Source organism: Panthera pardus, unplaced genomic scaffold (assembly GCF_024362965.1).
Source record: "Panthera pardus isolate Hobbes unplaced genomic scaffold, ASM2436296v1 HiC_scaffold_2, whole genome shotgun sequence".
Lineage (NCBI taxonomy): Eukaryota > Metazoa > Chordata > Mammalia > Carnivora > Felidae > Panthera > Panthera pardus.
Genome location: NW_026526765.1, coordinates 29,477,000 through 29,495,878, shown reverse-complemented (window position 1 = coordinate 29,495,878; position 18,879 = coordinate 29,477,000). Strand labels below are relative to the sequence as shown.

The 18,879-nt window shown below is 37.6% G+C and overlaps 1 protein-coding gene across 3 annotated transcripts in view; it reads right to left on the bottom strand.

Moving 5' to 3' along the window:
• Positions 1-17,753, bottom strand: part of NIPBL (NIPBL cohesin loading factor) — a 195,665-nt gene extending 177,912 nt beyond the window's left edge. Inside the window, exons 1-2 of one of the 3 annotated variants that reach the window (XM_053906931.1) lie at positions 17,462-17,752; positions 5,209-5,258 (exon numbers count right to left, since the gene is read on the bottom strand). The gene's annotated coding sequence lies outside the window, so the exon portion shown is untranslated. Of the gene's footprint in view, positions 1-5,208; positions 5,259-17,461 lie in introns of all 3 variants that reach the window. The other 2 variants (XM_019438076.2, XM_019438075.2) reach the window with 2 other exon arrangements.
• Between the last annotated feature and the right edge of the window lie 1,126 nt (positions 17,754-18,879).

The window sequence follows — 18,879 nt, the reverse complement described above, 5'->3', positions numbered from 1 at the left end:
ATTTCTTTTTTTTTTTTTAATGCTTATTTATTTTTGAGAGAGAGAGAGAGCGAGAGAGAGCACAAGCAGGGTAGGGTAGGGTAGGGTAGGGCAGGGCAGGACAGAGAGAGGGAGACACAGAATCCCAAGCAGGCTCCAGGCTCTGAGCTGTCAGCACAGAGCCCAACACAGGGCTTAAACTCATGGACTCCAAGATGATTTGAACCTAAGTAGGATGCTTAAGGAACTGAGCCATCCAGGTGTCCCAGGAGTATTCATATTTCAATACCAGATTAACTTGAGCCAAATTAATTATTTTTTCTTTGCTTCTTATCAAATATCTTTCTTCCTAATAATTCATTATAAATGTCGCAAATTAGCCTATTTTCATTTAGGAATAGAGTTGACAAGGATATATTTTTCATCAAATCACAATGAGAAAGGTAGCCGCCAACTAATAAAAATAACAAATACTTGCTGAGGACAACTACTGTAAGTGTACAGCATAGTTCTAAGCATTTTACATGTTACTCTTAAGCACTATGCATCCAACATACACAAGATAATGCAATCTGACTTCTGAGTAAACTTTTTAAACATAAGCCACCTTTAGGAACACAGAAGTCAGCTCACTGCTTTTTTTATTATATTCTAAGTACTGTTGCTAATATATATTTAAAAATTTTTACTTCAATTTCTTAACAATTCTTTTGCCAAATTCATTTATAGCATCTGCTACTCTAACTTCTTTCCTCAGTTCTAAGTCCTCTCTAGTATCCAGCAATACTTCCCTCCATTCTTCAGGACTCAACACATCTCTCCATTCTATTTTTAATTCTAACTTACTAATAATTCTGCTCACCACAGTTCCCTGCTCCTTTATGCCTCTCAGATAATGTTTTTACAGGATAGAAAAAAAGAGGGATCTTTTAGGCAGCCATGTAAAATTTGAGAGGGAGGCTGAAAAAAAATCCTAATAGCAAATGCCTAGAATTCATTGGTGAGCACATGGTATTCAATGAATTCTTGTGGAATGATTAAAAAGCCTACGGAAAGAACTAAAGGAGAGGCTTATAAACTTATCTTACATCTCCAGAAAAGGTTTAAGTTTGAAAAAATTCTCTAGGTGATTCTGGTGTGCCACCTCTTTAACCAAACCAAGTACATTTACGTGAATGTACTTAGATTCTAGGAAAGCACAAGTTTTCATTTTGACATTATGACACCTGGTCAATCATTTCTGGTAAGTCAGTTTGATTCCTTTTTTTTTTTTTTTTTTAATTTTTTTTTTAACGTTTTATTTATTTTTGAGACAGAGCATGAACAGGGGAGGGTCAGAGAGAGGGAGACACAGAATCTGAAACAGGCTCCAGGCTCTGGGCTGTCAGCACAGAGCCCGACGCAGGGCTCGAACTCACGGACCGCGAGATCATGACCTGAGCCGAAGTCGGCCGCTTAACTGACTGAGCCACCCAGGCACCCCCAGTTTGATTCCTTTATAATGATTTCTGCACATGATACTTTTGATAAGCCACTGCCATTTTTTTTATTCTAAAAGTAGACCTTTAATTATATTTGTAAAAATAATCCCTTCATGAGAAAGTAACATAGCTCTCACTAAAAGATCTCACTATGTGTGGATTCAGTACAAAACTAACCAAAGGGGTAGTCTTCTGATTAATCTGGATAAACAAATACACCAGGAAGGCCCTAGAAAGAGCCTTATACAATAGAAAAGTCATACAAGAACATTCATTTTGTTATTCTAAGTTCATAGTAGTATATGACCCATATTCTGAAAAGGCAAGCCTCAAGACGAAATGGTATTATTCTCTTCTGGTAATTTAAACCACGTAAGATTTAAAAACCAAAACCAAAAACACATAGAAATCACCCATACCTCTTTTAACTCTGATTTAAGACTGGAGAGATCTTCTAGGTCAGCCTTGAAGAAAGTCATTTTCAAATAACCATTAATGCCTACAACAATTTGACCAAGCCACTAAATTTTTCAATACCCGTTCTGCCTAGAATGTGAAAAGTGGGGGCACCTGGCTGGCTCTGTTGGTTGAGCGTCTGACTTCGGCTCAGGTCATAATCTCATGTTTCGGGAATTCAAGCCCCACATCTGGCTCAGGGCTACTGCTGTCGGCCTGTCAGCACAGAGCCTGCTTCAGATCCTCTGTCCCCCTCTCTGCCCCTCCCCCACATGCACTCTCCCCAAAATAATATGGAAAAAAAAAATAGAATGTGAAAAGTGATAGTGTTTCATAGACTATATTTTTTCTTTTTTTAATTAAAAGATTATTGAAGTATAGTTGACACACAATGTTACGTTAGTTTCAGACATACAATATAGAGGTTTAACAAGTTTATACATTATGCTATGCTCACCCCAAGTATAGCTATCATCTGTTTCCATACAACGCTATTATAATACCATTGACTGCATTCCCTATACTGTACCTTTTATTCCTGTGATTTATTCATTCTGTAACTGGAAGCTTGTTATTTCCCACTCCCTTTCACTCATTTCACCCATCCCCCCAACTTCCCTCCTCTCTGGAAACCATAAGTTTATTCTCTATATTAATAATGACTCTGTTTCTGTTTTTTGTTTATTCATTTGTTTTGTTTTTTAGATTCCACATAAAACTGAAATCATATGCTGTTTGTCTTTCTCTGGGTAGATTGTATTCTTATTCATAGGCAGCAAAACTTATTTTGGCTTTAAAAGCTATGTATTAATACTCAGGGAGCCTGGGTGGCTCAGTTGGTTGAGCATCCAACTCTTGATTTTGGCTCTCACAGTTCGTGAGTTTGAGCCTTGCATGGGGCTCTGCGCTGACAGTAAGGAGCCTGCTTGGGATTCTCTCTCTCCTCTCTCTGCCCCTCCCCTGCTCACATAGTCTCTCACTCTCTCTCAAAATAAACAAACCTAAAAACAAACAAAAACTGTGCTAATTCTAATTTGTATGTATATACCAGAACTATAATAATAAAATGAATATTACATTGGATATTCTCAGTTGAGATAATAAAGGAATCCAAGGTCTTCAACTTTTTTTTTTTGTTTTTTAATGTTTGTTTATTTTTGAGAAAGAGACAGAGCATGAGCAGGGGAGGCACAGAGAGAGAGAGAGAGAGAGAGAGAGACACAGAATCCAAAGCAGGCTCCCGGCTCTAAGCTGTTAGCACAGAGCCAAATGCAGGGCTTGAACTCACAAGCCGTGAGATCATGTGACATCATGAACTGAGCCAAAGTCGGACACTTAACCAACTGAGTCACCTCAACATGGTTTTAAAGTTAAATTTTATATATCCATTTAAAGAGTGTACATAGATTTAGAAATGTCTTCCACATGAGAATAATCCTCTAATTGACCAATTCATAATTATGTTCTTTGCCAAAGAAAAGCCTAATGTCTTCTGAGCTCTGAAGACCTGAAGTGTTTAGACTCTCATATCCACCTTACTGAATGTCCCACAGGTCACTGTGCCTAAAAATTGTGGTACCACCTCCCTCCCTTTTTCCACATTACCACTTAAAACTTTCTCCTCCTATATTCTTAACATTAGTGAGTGGAACTTCTAAATTCCAAGCCCCACAAGTATGAAACTTGAGAATCAAGGAAGCATCCTTAACTCTTTTCATTCTCCATTACCCAATATACCTACATTCTCCATTACCCAATATACCAAACTGTATCCAGCCTATTTCCTTAACATTTTTTATAAGTTTCTTCCTCCACATTCTCACTACCTTAACTGAGGACTTTATCAATTCCTAAATAGCAGCCCTACCCTCCTTTTTTCTGCCCACTATCTAATCTCTGCATTGCTGCCAAAAAAATATTTTTCAAATACAAAACATACTTCATTACTAAATAATTTCTTGATTCCCCAGTGCCTTTAAAATAAAATGCAGAGTTTGTAAAGGCATATACAATTCCTTCATAATCTGGACTAAGTCCCTCTCTGTAGCTTCAAATCTTTTTGGCATGCTCCTTTTCCAGCCCCATACTCCGATAATCTGAGCATCTGCAGTTTCCAAAATGGAACTGCTGCCCCGGGCTCTTAAATCTAATTAATGACTTTCAAAATTTAGTTTACACCTCATCTCTAGTCTAAATTAGGTGATCCCCCTCAGTCCTGCTCTCTTTGTGAATCTTGATATTGTAATATAATCTTTGTTTACCTGTCTATATTAGACTTTAAGATCCCTGAAGGCAAGGCTAGCATCTTTTATTTCAGCATCTCTAATATCTTATAGTTCCTGAGACACAGGAAATGCTCAATGTTTGATGAATAAGTGACTATGAGATCATTGCCATGTCCATATCACATTAGATATTTCTTATTTCAAATATTAAGAGTAAGTACTAGGACCTACCTAAAAATTTATTTTTCTTTCTAGTACAGTCCAATCTAGAAATTTTCTTACCTTTTTTTTTTTTCTACTAATAGAAGATTGATGATCTTTTAACTACAACTGTATCTCTAGGAACTACTCCTTTTTTTCATTTATCTAAATTCCTTTTTTATACCTTTGTGTTTTTACTAATCCATAAAAATCCTAAAACCTGAGACCACCCAATAACCCCTTAAGCTTATAGTTGAAGAAATGAGCTCAATGACTTGAATGTCACTTGGTTAGCAACTAGTTTAGATTAGATTCTATGCTAATTTCACTATATAATACCTCCAAATGATACATCCAGCTTGAAAAAGCTTAGGACCTTCATCATCAAGGAGTTCAAAAATATCTTGGAAAAAAAAGATCACATCCACAATAGTGGGCAAGAGGAGCAGTTAAATGACCCAAGAATAATCTTAATAGGGAATTTGCATCTATATGAAAAAAATGCATTTACTGAATGAATTAAAACATGAATGAAAATACTGATTATGGAAAGGTAAAACTATTTTTGGAAATATATATTAAGAGCCATAAAAATGTTCCAACCTTTTGGCCCAACTTCCACTTATTAGATTACAACTCTAAGTGAATAAACTCCCCAAAGGGCGCGAGGGCAGTACATATAAAGATGTTCCACTGTCTTATTTTTATACAGGAAAAAAAAGTGAGAGCAAATAAAATGTTCAACAGAATGACTTAGGAAATTATGGTTCATTCTCTGACAAAATACTGGGTAACATTTTTTAAAGTTTCTAAAAAATTATTATTATTTAAATAATCTCTACACCCCATGGGGGGTTTGAACTCACAATCCCAAGATCCACTGTCGCATGTCCTCAGACTGAGCCAGCCAAGAGCCCTGGGGTAAAATTTTAAATAATTACGAACACTATCAGGAAATTAGGAAAATCTTAATGAGACAACCTTAAGACAAAACAGGTCTATGTATGTATAATTTAAACCATGAATACATATTTAACTAAAATTATATTCATATATTTTTATTAAAAAACTAGTAGGAAAAACATAAAATATGAGATTATAAATATTTTTCTTATTTTCCAAATAGCATGTAGCTTTTTCCTACATTGCTTCTATAATTGGAAAAAAGGGGGAAGTCTTTAACTTTGAAGTTCTTAAAGGATTTTACATTCTAAGTTCCACAATTTAGCCTTACTTAACATACCAGAAAACTATAAGTGGTTTTAGTTCCCAAGAAAACTAAGAGAATGGAGAATTGCTGAACTATGAAGTTTTTATAAAGAATCACTAAAATCATATGATAATTCATGTAGGTAACAGCATGGCTCAACACCTAACAGCATATTAGAGACTCAGATACTGAATTTCATCCTAGGTCAGTCACAAACAAACTTGTTGCAAATTGTAAGTCATTTTAAATTCTAGTTTTTATGCCCCTTCATCTGAATACTGAAGACATGCAATGACACTTTGACATACACTACAAACCTTGAATAACTGGAAAAGACTGAAGAACTATAATATTTCTCTCCCTTTCCCACCAACTCTCAATTGGTTTTTGCAAGTCATTTTAGCCTTGAGCCTACAAATTTATCCCATAGCAATGAAGACAGAAGTACAGAGGCAATACTTGAAACCAGAAGCAAATCTGAAACAGGAATCATAGTAGAAAGAATCCAAACCACTTGCATACAGATTTTTCTCTTATCCAGCTAAGCAAACCTAATTGTCCAAATATAAGCAATTAACTAAATTATACCAATTCTTTGCTTTAAGTGTTTCCCACCTTTTCTGGGCTTTGTGTTTTCTTTCTTCCATCAAATTTACTCAATGTTTAACAAACCCCACCCATCTTCTGTCACTCAAATTAGTCCTACATCCCCAAACTGAAATATAATTCAAATTCATTTATTCAACAATTGTTTGTTGAGTGCTGACAATGTACAAGGTACCAGAGACTCCAAGACAGGATTCTCCTGTCAGTCTTTGTAAATTGCCTTTTGATTGATCTCATTTTCTCAAAAACATGGTAATTAGCACTACAGCACAACATAGCACCTATTATTTCTTTAGTTATAAACTCTGGATATAGTGAAGACATGTTTGTTTTTCAAAATAACATCACATTGTAGTGTGTCCTTCATAAAAGAGATACTCAGGGTTATTTAAACCAATAACTCTTAAGTAGATCCTTTTGTTGAAATGGAGAATGAAGGAGACAACTTCTTATTCTAAGGAAGAAACATTGTAAATTATACAAAACCACCAGCAATAACTTCACAAGCAAGTAATATAGTTGTATCTGACTCCTGCCATTAAAAATGTCTGAATGCCTAGCAACCGAATGGTATCATATCCCATTGTATGTTTCTTTACTATTGTTATCTGCAATAAAAGTGAAAGTTATTCAAGTGAACTTGTTTCTATAGTATAGGGGAAAAAATATTTTTTAAAAAGAGAGAAGGAGATGGAGAGAACCTGAGCAGGAGAGGGGGAAAGATGAGAGAGAATCTTAAGCAGGCTCCGTGCCCAGCACACAGCCTGATGAGGTGCTCAATCTCACAACCCAGACAACATTAGACGATAAAGCATGAATGTTAATAAAGATTACACCTTAATTTTAGTTTTTTAAATTGTTTTTGGTCATCTCTCTACCCGTGGAGCTTGAACCCACAACCCCGAGATCAAGAGTCACACACTCTTCCAAATAAACCAGCCGGGCACCCCTACACCTTAATTTTAAATACCAGAGCCCAAGCATATAAAAAAATACCCTAACTAAATACATCTTTCACAACTACCTCTAAGTCTTCTTAAAATGAATGCGAGAAGTTATTCTGTCTGATAAGCTGTATATACATGCCTACTCTAAGAATCTAAAACAGAAGAGGGATGGATTCAAGTGATATGTAGAGGTGTCATGAATGTCAGAACTGGATGGACAACTGGATTGAAGGTACAGTAAAGGAGAAGGGTGAAGCATTATCGCCAAATCTCCAATTTAGGGAACTGAGTTGATGATGGAAACATTTACCTACTTCACATAGTTGTAAGAACAGTTTTTTTCTTTTGGAGGGCGGGGAGAGTGGTGAGAGTAGGGAAAAATTGAGGGATGAGTTCAGATTTATATACTTTTGAATTTAAAGTATTTATAAGACATTAGGAGGTACCTAGACAGATGGATCTGTCTCAGGAAAATACATCATTCTGGAGGCAGATTCCTGAGTCATCAGCATACAGGTAACAAGCATATAAAAAGTCATATAAATAGATAAGATCAACAGGAAGGGATAACAGAATGAAGAATATAAAAAACCACCTCAGGAATACCAAGATTTAAGGGGTGGGCAGAGGAGGAAGAATTAGCAAGAGTCAACAAATGACATATTAAATACACAAGGGAAGAAAAAGAAGAGACAGATATCCTGAACCCAAGGAAAGAAAGGTTTCAAAAAGGGAGTGGTGAAAAACAAAAAAGGTGGTCAAATAAAACGACCAGAAAATGGCCCTTTTCTCATTACCTGCCCCAACTTTCAGTAAACAGCACTGCTTCTCTTTTTTTTTTTAGGTTTATTTATTTATTTTTGAGAGAGAGAGAGAGAGAGAGAGAGAGAGAGCGAGCACACCAGCAGGGGAGGGGCAGACAGGAGGAGAGACAGAATCCCAAGCAAGCTCCGCACCATCAGTGCAGAACCCAATGTGGGGCTCAAACTCACAAACTGTGAGATCATGACCTGAGCCGAGATCAAGAATCGGATATTTAACCAACTGTGCCACCCAGGCACCTTCTAACTTAAAGCATTAAAAGAGAGGCACCCACTGTTCTTCACTATAACCGATGCTCTATTTTTAGTATAAACAACAAACATGAAACTTATAGTAAAATGTAAACTCAGTTTTTGGTGAGTTATTATTGTATCATCCCTCATATCTTACTCTAGTTTTTATGTAATATATGTTCAAAATACATGATACTATCTATCTTAATTTTGATGAAAAAGAGGGCACTGCATATTTTACCTGGTTGGTGGAACATCTAACATGATAGAATTAACTAATAAAAACAAATACCACTTAATAATAATGTCAATTACAAATTTTTTGAAGGGGTAAAAATAGGCAAGTAAAATTATATCAAATAATAAAGCAGCTGCAAAATCTGAGAAAAATATCTAAAGTTGTTTAATCTTTTTTGACAGTAGTACCAAAGGTAAAGGGTATTCTAAATCAATTTCAAAATGAAGTCACCAACAAACTACTAATACATGCAACGACACGGATGAATTTCAAAAGCCTTTTACTAAGCAAAAGAAACCTACCACAGAAGACTACATACTATATGATTCCTTTTATACAACATTCTAGAAAAGACAAAACTATAAGGACAAAAATTATATGCGGTTACCAGGAGCTGGAACAGAAGTAGGAAACTGATTACAAAAGGACATAAGGCAACTTTTTGAAGTGATGAAAACATTGTTTGAGTGTGGTAGAAATTGCAAGACTACATGTTTGTCAGAACTCATCAAACTGTATACCTAAAACAGTGAATTTTATTGTGTAAATCACACTTCCAATAAGCTTTACTTAAATTTAAAAATAATTTCAGTCATCATATCATTATTTTATGTGAATAACATTTTTAACATACTGATATGTATTTCTCATTACAGGTAACTTATCTACATTGTTATTATACACAATACATAAGTTAGAATTAACAAAGAAAATTAAAACTGTAATAAATCAACCTTGGGTTTAAAACAAGTATTTGGATACTTTCCCTCAGTATCTTACTCGCAACTCTATTGTCCAAAGGACTGAAACAAAAAACCCTTCCTATAACTTTACCATCCTTACTAACAATTAAAAAAGGAACCCTGTTTTAAGTTTTTCTGTGATTTACTTTTACACACAATTTGTTATGTGTGTACTGTTAAGGATGTATGTAAATAAAATATTCTTACCCAAAAAGCAAGATGCCTTAAGAACACATATATAGCTAAGAAAATTGTATTTCAAGATTAGCATAAACATATACTTGCCACTCACTAATCTTAGATTTAGAAATGTATCTTTAGGAAATATCACATAGCTCCGTTCTAATTTGTTCAACAAAAACGTATTGAATATCTACAAAACAGGAAAAGCACCGTAATGGTACTACAGACATAAAGATAAAAATAATACAAGTCTCCTTGCTCTCCTATAGCTGGTGGTTTACTATGGCTGACAGACACAGGAACAAATTTTATCCAAGAGATACAAGTAATAAACTAGCAAATGCTATGACATGGAATAACCAGAGAAACTTCCACGAAAAAGGCATGCTTTCTTTTTCTCCTTAAGAGAAATTTCTGGTCTGTGAATAGATGTTTTGAGAAGTAACACAAGTCTACAGAAGAAAGCAGGAATGCTGCACAAATATACATTTTCACAGTTAATATCAATGCTTTCTCACTAGCATTATGAACTTATGAAAATCTCAGAATTTGAGGCCTTTCAAACTGCTCAAGTTTTCATCAAGGAAAATATTACAGAACCAGCCACAGTAACACCATCACCTGTACTCACTGTGCTATAAAAATTGTTTGCTTAGGACACTGACACAGAAAGGAAGAAACACATAAGAAAAGGGAAAGAGGAAAAAGATTAATAAAGTTAAGTAAAAAGCTAGCTTAATAAAGTTAAGTAAAAAGCATATGTCATGTGTGTCTTTCAAGATAACCCAAAGGTGGGTTATGGCATAAATACTGCATTCTTAATTCTTTTCTCGAAGGGGAAAGAATGATAATAGCTTTTAGGGCATCACATTTCAACTTTCAACTTTAGAGTTTTCTGAAGCATAGGGCAGAAACTTGGCGGGGGGTTGGGGGCGGTGGGGGGGGGGGGGAACTGTCATGTGTATCAGTTTTTTAAGAACAGTATTTTAAAGGGGGGAAGTTATGCCCAATTTATACTCATAGAAAATTTCAATTTGGTCATTACCAAGGGAAAACTAAACTACATACAGCCTAACTCAGATGATCAATTTCTTTTGGTGGAAACTGGCAAGCCACAATCCTATCAGATAAAGACAACTAAAAGCAGGTTTAAAAATCCTGAAAAGGTTGCCAAGTAGAAGTGTTGAGAAAAGTCAGTGATGTATTTTACTTATTAGGATTAATTTCAAGGACAATTTTTGTTTTGCAAATTAAAAAATTAAATATAAAATCATAAAGATTAATATTTTTAGAGTCAACTATAGTTTAAATTGTAATAATTCATTAGTGTTTCAAGCACTGTAAGTTCTTAAGGTATCTAGAATCAGTGACCAGTTAAAAAACAGTACTCTTTAAACAAGTGCACATATTATCAGCATAGGACCAAAAGACTGAGAAGTACAAGTGACTCAAATAACTCCAACAAAAAGGAATCGAATATTTCAAAATTGTGCCACAGTTTCTAAATTTCTCAGGAGAGGTAAAAGTACAAAAAACTTTTAATAAATTAACTGATACTAATTCCATGGTTTTACATACTGAAAATGTTTCCTTCTTCTGCCAATGGACAAATCTATACAAAAGAAAACTTTAAAGGTTTGGTATGTTCAAGTGAACTGATGTGACACACACGTAAGATGGCAAAATAATTTAGTTACATAAACCATGTTGGAGGTTTGATGTATCCTTGGGAATTCTTTTTTTAAGTTTATTTATTTATTTTGAGAGAGACAGAGTATGAGTAGGGGAGGTACAGAAAGAGAGGGAGAATACCACACAGGCTCTGTCCTCTCAGCGCAGAGCCTGACGCAGGGCTCAAACTCAGGAAACCATGAGATCATGACCTGAGCCGAAACCAAAAGTCAGATGCTTAACCGACTGAGCCACCCAGATGCTCCTCTTGGTAATATTTTTTAATGCTTGACATTTTTAGAAGAAATAACTTAATCACAATAATATAAAAATAAAGTGGCTTTTCCCATTTTACCAATTTCTGTAAATATAGCTTGCATATATTTAAAAATAAATATCCTTCTTAAAGGCACACTTGTGTATATACATTTTGTACATTACACGAGGTGTAAACTAACAAGCTATTTTACAGAAAAGACTGTAATCAAATAATCAATCATCTATAACTAACCAAAACAGTTCAGAATTCCTCTTTGTGACAGAAAAAGTGTCACTGCTTTATAACCAAGTCTATCCTTTTTATCAAAAAAATGTATTCCAGGGACACCTGGCCGGCTCTGTGGGTAGAGCATGAGACTCTTGATCTGAACTCTGTGAGTTTGAGCCCCACATTGGGTGTAGAGATTACTTAAAAAGTAAATCTTTAAAAAAGAAATGTATTATAAATCTTGAAAAGGCAGGGTGGTAGAATTAAAAGACGTTTTAGAGTTAGACACATTGGGTTGGAGTCCTACCTCTAACACTTGCTAGATTTGTCACCCTGGTCGAGGTTCTTAAACATGATGAGCCTCAATTTCCTTGTCTGTGAAACAAGAACACATCACTAACCTCATTGGGCAACTAGGAGGTTCAAATCATGATACACAGTGTAGTGGTTAAGGGTGATAGGTAAAGCATCAACTTTGTGGAGTCCTTTCTCCGCTTTCTTTCACTTGTTAGCTATGGGAGCCTAGGCTAGTCATTTAATCATTCTATACCTCTGTTTTCCCAACTCTCTTAGAATAATAAACACAACTAGGTTCATATACCTTGAAGAATTGAGTAAATTCATGGTACATGGATATCGCTAATAACATTACATATTATAAATGTAAACCACTCAATATAGTGCCTAACACAAAAAAGATCTTATTAAATCTAAGTTCTCCTAAACTAACTTCTAAATTACTTTTACTGTCTCTAATACTCAAATTTACCCCTAAAGATAAAGATTTGCCATTAAGGATTAAAAAAAAAGACTATCGCAAAGGCTCCAAAGGTTATCATTAAAGGAACCCCCTTAAGATTGTATGTAATAGCAAAAGCTCTAGAAAAAGCACACAATTTCCCAAGTTGATGACTTTGAAAGGATTAACATTCTTTTGCTATAAAACGCTAGTTTTTAAAAATTATCAGTCATACTGATTTATACATTCATCTACTACACAATTGATTACACCCATTTCTATAAATGAAATCACTCTCTAAAGCCAAATTTTCCCTTTCTAAAAATAGATGCTATGACAATTTCAACTCGAAAATGAAAAATTTAAAAGAAGTAAAAATTACACAGACTGCTTAACAAATATAAGATGGTAAAGATCTGATTTCAAAAATTATATAGGATATACAGTCTGCATTATATTTTAGTTCTTTGCCCCAACTACACAAGTTCCTTGCATACATGACTTATAAGTAGTGAATTAACTAACCGAAAAATATGAAGATTTTACTAAAACTAGAAATGTGGAATCCTAAATCCTTGAGAAAAAAATATAAATCAGACTGACCATTTACTAATTATAAGTCAATGGGCAATTTTCTAACCTTTCCAGCCCCATTTCTTCATCTATAAATTGTGGATAACAGTTTCTATTTCCTGAGCTCATTATTTTAAATGAAGTAATATTATAGAGTCATACTTAACACAATTTCTGGCAAATTATAAGCCCTCAAAATCTTATCTAGCTGGCAATGTTGCATTAAGAAATAATCTCTCCTAAAAATATCACTTTTGGAAATAAAAAGAAATATGCCTTAAAACAAGGCAATCTGACAAAACTCAATTAAAATGGACTCTAGATTTACACCAAACAAAACAATGTACAACACAAATATCTATAATCATTTTTTCCTATCTACCTGGGCAAAAAATTCTAAGCACATAAAATATTTTTTAAAATTACAATGATAATTGCTTTTTAAAATTGCTTTTAAACCAATTAGAAAACACTAAAATTCCACGCTATAAAAAAAACTTTCAGGAGTAATTATGAATTGTTTACTACAACTATGGTTAATTGACTTACACTCTTTAGGAAGAACATAATGTAAATAAATTCAGTCATTCAAACACCAAACATACCCACAAGGTCAGCCTTTCTAATTTAAAAGTACTAGTTTCATACCTGGAAAATACAACCAAGAGACAGGTATCATAGCTCCCCTAAAAGAAGAGGAAAAATCACCCTGGACTCAGATAACTGAAAAAGCCACATAAGGTATCAGTGTCAACACTGAGCAATAGCAATACCTAGCTTTGTGACCAGAGCGCACACTTTTGTTAAAGCAACATAATCTAATAAACAAACTTGTAAGAGTAAGGGAATCCCTTATTCTCACTCACTACATGAACCTACACAAATCACATGGCCTCCAAGTATCAAGATTTTCATCAAAAAATGGAAATGATGCCTAACACTTCTCTCACAGAGAAATGGGAATATTTAAAAATGAACTCAGGTCACCTTGAAAAAGAACCATTTCAAAAATTCAAAGAGCAATTATAAAGAACAACTGCTCTTTGCTAAAAAAGTATATTTTAAAATGATTTTGAAAGGCTATATAACACCATAAATTACCAGCAAAGTCAATTTAATATGTTCAGGATATTAAAGTAAACATCTTCAACTAAACAGTTCATTACCAGGTTTCCATAAAGTTCCTAGTCAGTAATTTCCTATTCACTTTATAGCAAATAAATGTGATCAACAACACTGAAGTTACATTTCTCAAAAAGGAATTTTTATTTACCTCATTCTTCCTAATCACTTCACATAACACTAAAATCTTATTTTAAAATTCCAGAATTACTCATAAATGATCCTTTTCCTAATAAGCAATGGGGTGGAGAAAGTTAAATAAAATCATATAAAATTCAAACTCTCTAGTTTTTATTTACTCTATCATTAATTTTTACATCAATATAGAGCAGGTCAAAATATGAAATAGATGGGTTCAAATGTTTCTACAGCAGTCTGATGAGAGATTGGTACCAAAGAATTAAATATGAAATTAATATAGGAAGTCTTAAAAAACACATGTTTGAGTTAGGTAGCCTGGCACCCAATAAAGAGGATTACATATCTGAATTGGTATAACTTTGCTCACAGTATTTTTGAAATTTAATAATGATCACTCTGCAGAAAACTAAAACCTGGTTTACTATCATCCTAAGTGAAAACTTTCACTTTTCATCCTCAAAAATAATCTCAAATAGACAGTCTTTCTTTCTTCAAATGTAACTTTTTACTTCTTAAAGAGGGCAGTATAAAGATCCCTAAGCACAGGTTCAAAATGCTTTCCAATAACTTCAGAAAACAAATTGTTGAATGACTTTCAAGAAGCAGCATCCTATGTACTCTTCTCAAAACACTAAAAATAATTATTTAATATTCAATGTTAATTTGATTCACTAGACTTTCACCACTTTAGAAGTGCTTTCTTTTCAAGTAATTATTATAAGTTATTTGTAACTCAACAGACTCGAGAGAAACAATAAACCACACTGTTGAATAAATACTAGGAATTACTTCTCCAAATAATATAACTAACATTAGAAGCCTACTGGAACACTTATAGTGTCTTCTTTCACTAAATTAAAAAATAATGATAATAACAGAAATACAGAAATAGCCACTAGCGACTATCCCAACCAATACAGGGGAGGTAGAGCAGAGTATTCATAATCTCCAGGGAAATACAAATTATTATTCCTTCCAACTAAATTGTCAAAAAATTTTAAGTTCAAGTTTAGGTTTTGTTCGAGCTTTACAATGTTTTTTCCTTTAAAAATAACTTATTTAATTGGTTTGGACCAAACAACAAATATTTTCAACTTACTTTAAAATGTTTATACTACTTTAATGAAAGATATCACACAACCTATATTACTTACAGAACACTAAATATGTAGAACTGGTAAAATAAGATCTGGTAAGAACTAATTCATTTTAATTCCAAAGTCACAAGAAAAAAATCAATCACATAAACATATCTAACACACTGATTCAAACATCTGTGTAAGAAGGCTCCCCTTAACTATAAAACTCTAAAAATAAGTTGCTTCTGTTGATGAAAACTAAACAAGCAGAACTCCTCTTTTCCATTACCTTTAGTAGAAATATGTTCATCCTTTGACATATGTCTCCGTATTTTATTTAAATAAAAGTTGTAAAGGCATCACAGGTTCATATAAGGGCCTTTCAAACATTTACACTGAAAACCTTATCCACACCCCCCCTCCCCCCGCCGCTGGCCCCCAAACCCTCTGTTTAAGATATGAAGTGTTCCTCCCTTCTGTATTCCCTCTCCCCAACAAGCCCCCATTGGCATGCCCCCCCCCCACCCAGTGTAGGCCTGAGGCCCTGTAGCAAACAGTGTCTAACAGGAGCAGGCAGCACAAAGACAGGAATGGGAGATTAGTGGGAGGGAGGGAGGCCGGGATTGGGGCTCAGCAGGAGCTTCAGGCTTTTTAAAATTCAAACTGCTCCCTGACCAATACAAATCACGGACACGCTACTGACTACTACACGGATTTATAGCATTAAAAACATGCCTAGTACGTGACAGCTATATTAACTTCACTCTTTTTAACATTTATCCATACGTTTGCGGGAAATGTGGAACAGTTTATTTTAAGCAGAGGGCTAAACTCAAAAATAACCTTCAGAAAAGTTACTTATTCTACAATGACTATAATTTAACAAGACACAAAAAATTCTAACCAATGTAACCCCCATTAGTAAAACAAGGGACTTTGTTGATCAGTGTTGCTTCATTCTAAGCAGTGAAAGTTTTCCTTCCCTGAATATGAGACAAAGTATCAAAATAGTCTAACACCAGGAACATTTATTTTTCTAGGCAATTTGTATGGCTGAGGACTTTTAAATGGATTGTTCTTCCCTTATGCCAACCTATCTGACCAACGCCTCCATAAACAAGCTCTGAACACTTAACTTACTCATGAACTAGAATTTGTTAAGGCAGAACTGATATTTTTCTCTAGCATTTACAGATACATTTGACCTATTAAAATGACACCTCTCTCATTACACAGTCAAACATCATGGGCACAAACAGCCAATGACAATCCTGGGACCTCAAGAAGATCTGCCCTGACATGAAAGGATGGCACCTTCTACATTTTTTTTTTTTTTTAACCTCCCTGGGATTCTAAGCATAACTTAATTTCTATGCTTTTAAAGAATTGGTTTTACCTACACCTTGGTACAATTCTCAAAACAGATAATATTCTTTGTATGCTTCTACACACTTAGATCAGGAAGTACCTGAGAATTGTATATACAGTCGTTTAAAATTGTCCTTACATAACGCACACAAATCTAAAGTGGCAGGGTAAACCTGTCAAGTACTTTACACTTGCCTTTGAATAAAAAGTCCATGTGCAACACACACTGTCAAACAACAACATAAAAACTCTTGGTGGGGGGGGGGACATATGCAGTGTCTACCACACTATGGTTTTCTACATTAAATATTCATGTGGGCAATTTAATTCTTTAAAAATGAAAATGAGTCTTTATTAACTTTCTAATGTCCAAACAAGTTTTACACAGGACACGAATTGCCACTGGATCCGTGTCTGAGTATTTACATTTGTCTCACTAACTGAAACTACTTCCTCCCTTCATGGGGTCACAGGGGGAAGAAGGGGGGTTGTTTGTTTCACTGGGACGTTCCCCACTCCGGGACCAGGAAAGTTGTAAATATGGGGACGAACAGGGCACATTTGCTGTTAGTTGTATTGTTTCCGCCTCCTCACTAGCTACGGCTCTTCTCCCTGGCGAGGCCTGTCACCGACCAGCAGTAGCTCCGCTCAGCCCGGAGCTCTCCTAATCCCCGAGCTCAAGTAGATTCCGCTGGCCCGCGGCCTGCACTCTCCGCCGGGCCTACGCCTCCCCGGCCGCCCGGCAGGAGCCCAGTCCCCGCCACCGGAGCCGGCCGGGAGAGAGTACAAAACCACCGCCACCCAGGGCGGCTGCCACCGGAGAGGAGCGAACTCTAGACTCGCCCGTGGAGGAGACCTGGGGCCGCTAAGGAAACGGCGGGGAGGGGAGCGAGGAGGAGAGACGCTGAGGACCTGGCGCCGCCGCCGCCGCCGCCGAAATAAAGAGCAGGAATTTACCTGGGCGAATCGGCGTCTGAATCCAAGGGGAGGCCGAGGCCGCTGTGGCGAGAGACTATAATCCGGGCCGGGAGGGGGGGTGGCTACGGCTCCTCTTCCGTCTCCTCAGTGCGGGGAACATGTAGAGCCGGGGGGAGACCAGCCGAGAAGACAAATCGCTGCTTCTTCTTCCTCCTCCTCCTCCTTCTCCCACATAGAAACACTCACAAACACCCGACCAGGGGCCCGAGCTACCGGGGGGGCATCGCCGCCGGCCCGGGAACCAATCCTCCTGTCGGCGGGGGCGTCCCTCCCTGCGGCTTGGTGGTGTCGGGTGAGTCGGTACCGACGGAGGGAGGGGGGGGAGGGCGGGGGGGGAAGGAGCCCTGTGTGTGTCTCTCTCTCGTTCCGTCTCTCCCTCTCAGAACAAAATGCCGACCGGAAGTGCAGCTGCAGGAATGACTCCCTCCGCCGGCGCCAAACACTAACAACCACCCCCTCTTCCCCACTCCACTTCCGCCACCGCCGCTGCCGCCGCCACTTGGGCTCGCGTCCTCGGCCGCGCCGCACCGCGCCGCGCCGCACCACCCCGCGCCCGGGCTGTCCGGGGCCGGCAGCAGGCGGCGGGCCGCTGTCCTTTGCGCCCTTCTGCTCCTCAGAGCGACTGCGGATGTTGCCTTTAATTGTCGATCCTGCGGAGCGGCGTTTTCGCTGCGGCACGGACGGGCCGGCTTTCCCCGGTCTTTATTTTCCTGGAGGCCGACCGGAGCGGGGCCCGAGTTCGGTGGTGGTCTTGTGCGTGAGGGGCGCTCAGGCCCGGACCGGCTCGCAGGCCAGGCTCGCTAACCCAGCTGGTGGTCTTTAGCTTAGGAAGCCGAGCTCGGGGCGACCAGGTAGAGGACGCCCGCGTTTCGACGGCGACGGTGCATTTTTAAATGGTGTCTCTGCAGTCTGGTGGATGGATGTATCGTACACCTCTCCTCTGGAGAGCCGGACTCTACGCCCGTCTCTGCGTTATTTCTGCGGAGTGAAGACGCAGCCCTTGGAGGTGAAGAAGATTCCCGGCCGGATTGAATTGGAATCGTGTTGTGATGCTTTGGTTTCTGGAAATACGCGGTCTTTTTCTGGTCTTTTTGTTGGCGGTGGTCTTGGTTCTTGCCTAACTGTCGGGAAAAGGCCTGTAGGCGACGCTGTGCGAACGAGGAGCTGGCCGGCCGCGGGCCCGGAGCGCGCGGGTCCGCGCCCCCCTCGAGGTGTGGGTGGAGCCGGGCGCGCGGGGAGAGCCGCCAGCCCAGACTCGGGCTGCCGGCGGGTCGTGGGCGACCGGGGGGGGGGGGGGGGGGGGGGGGGCTGGGGCCAGCCAGTTTCCAACGCCGTTTTCCTCTTTACACTTGAAACAGTGAGGTACTGCACGAGGCTGGAGCCCAGTGTGATTGTGT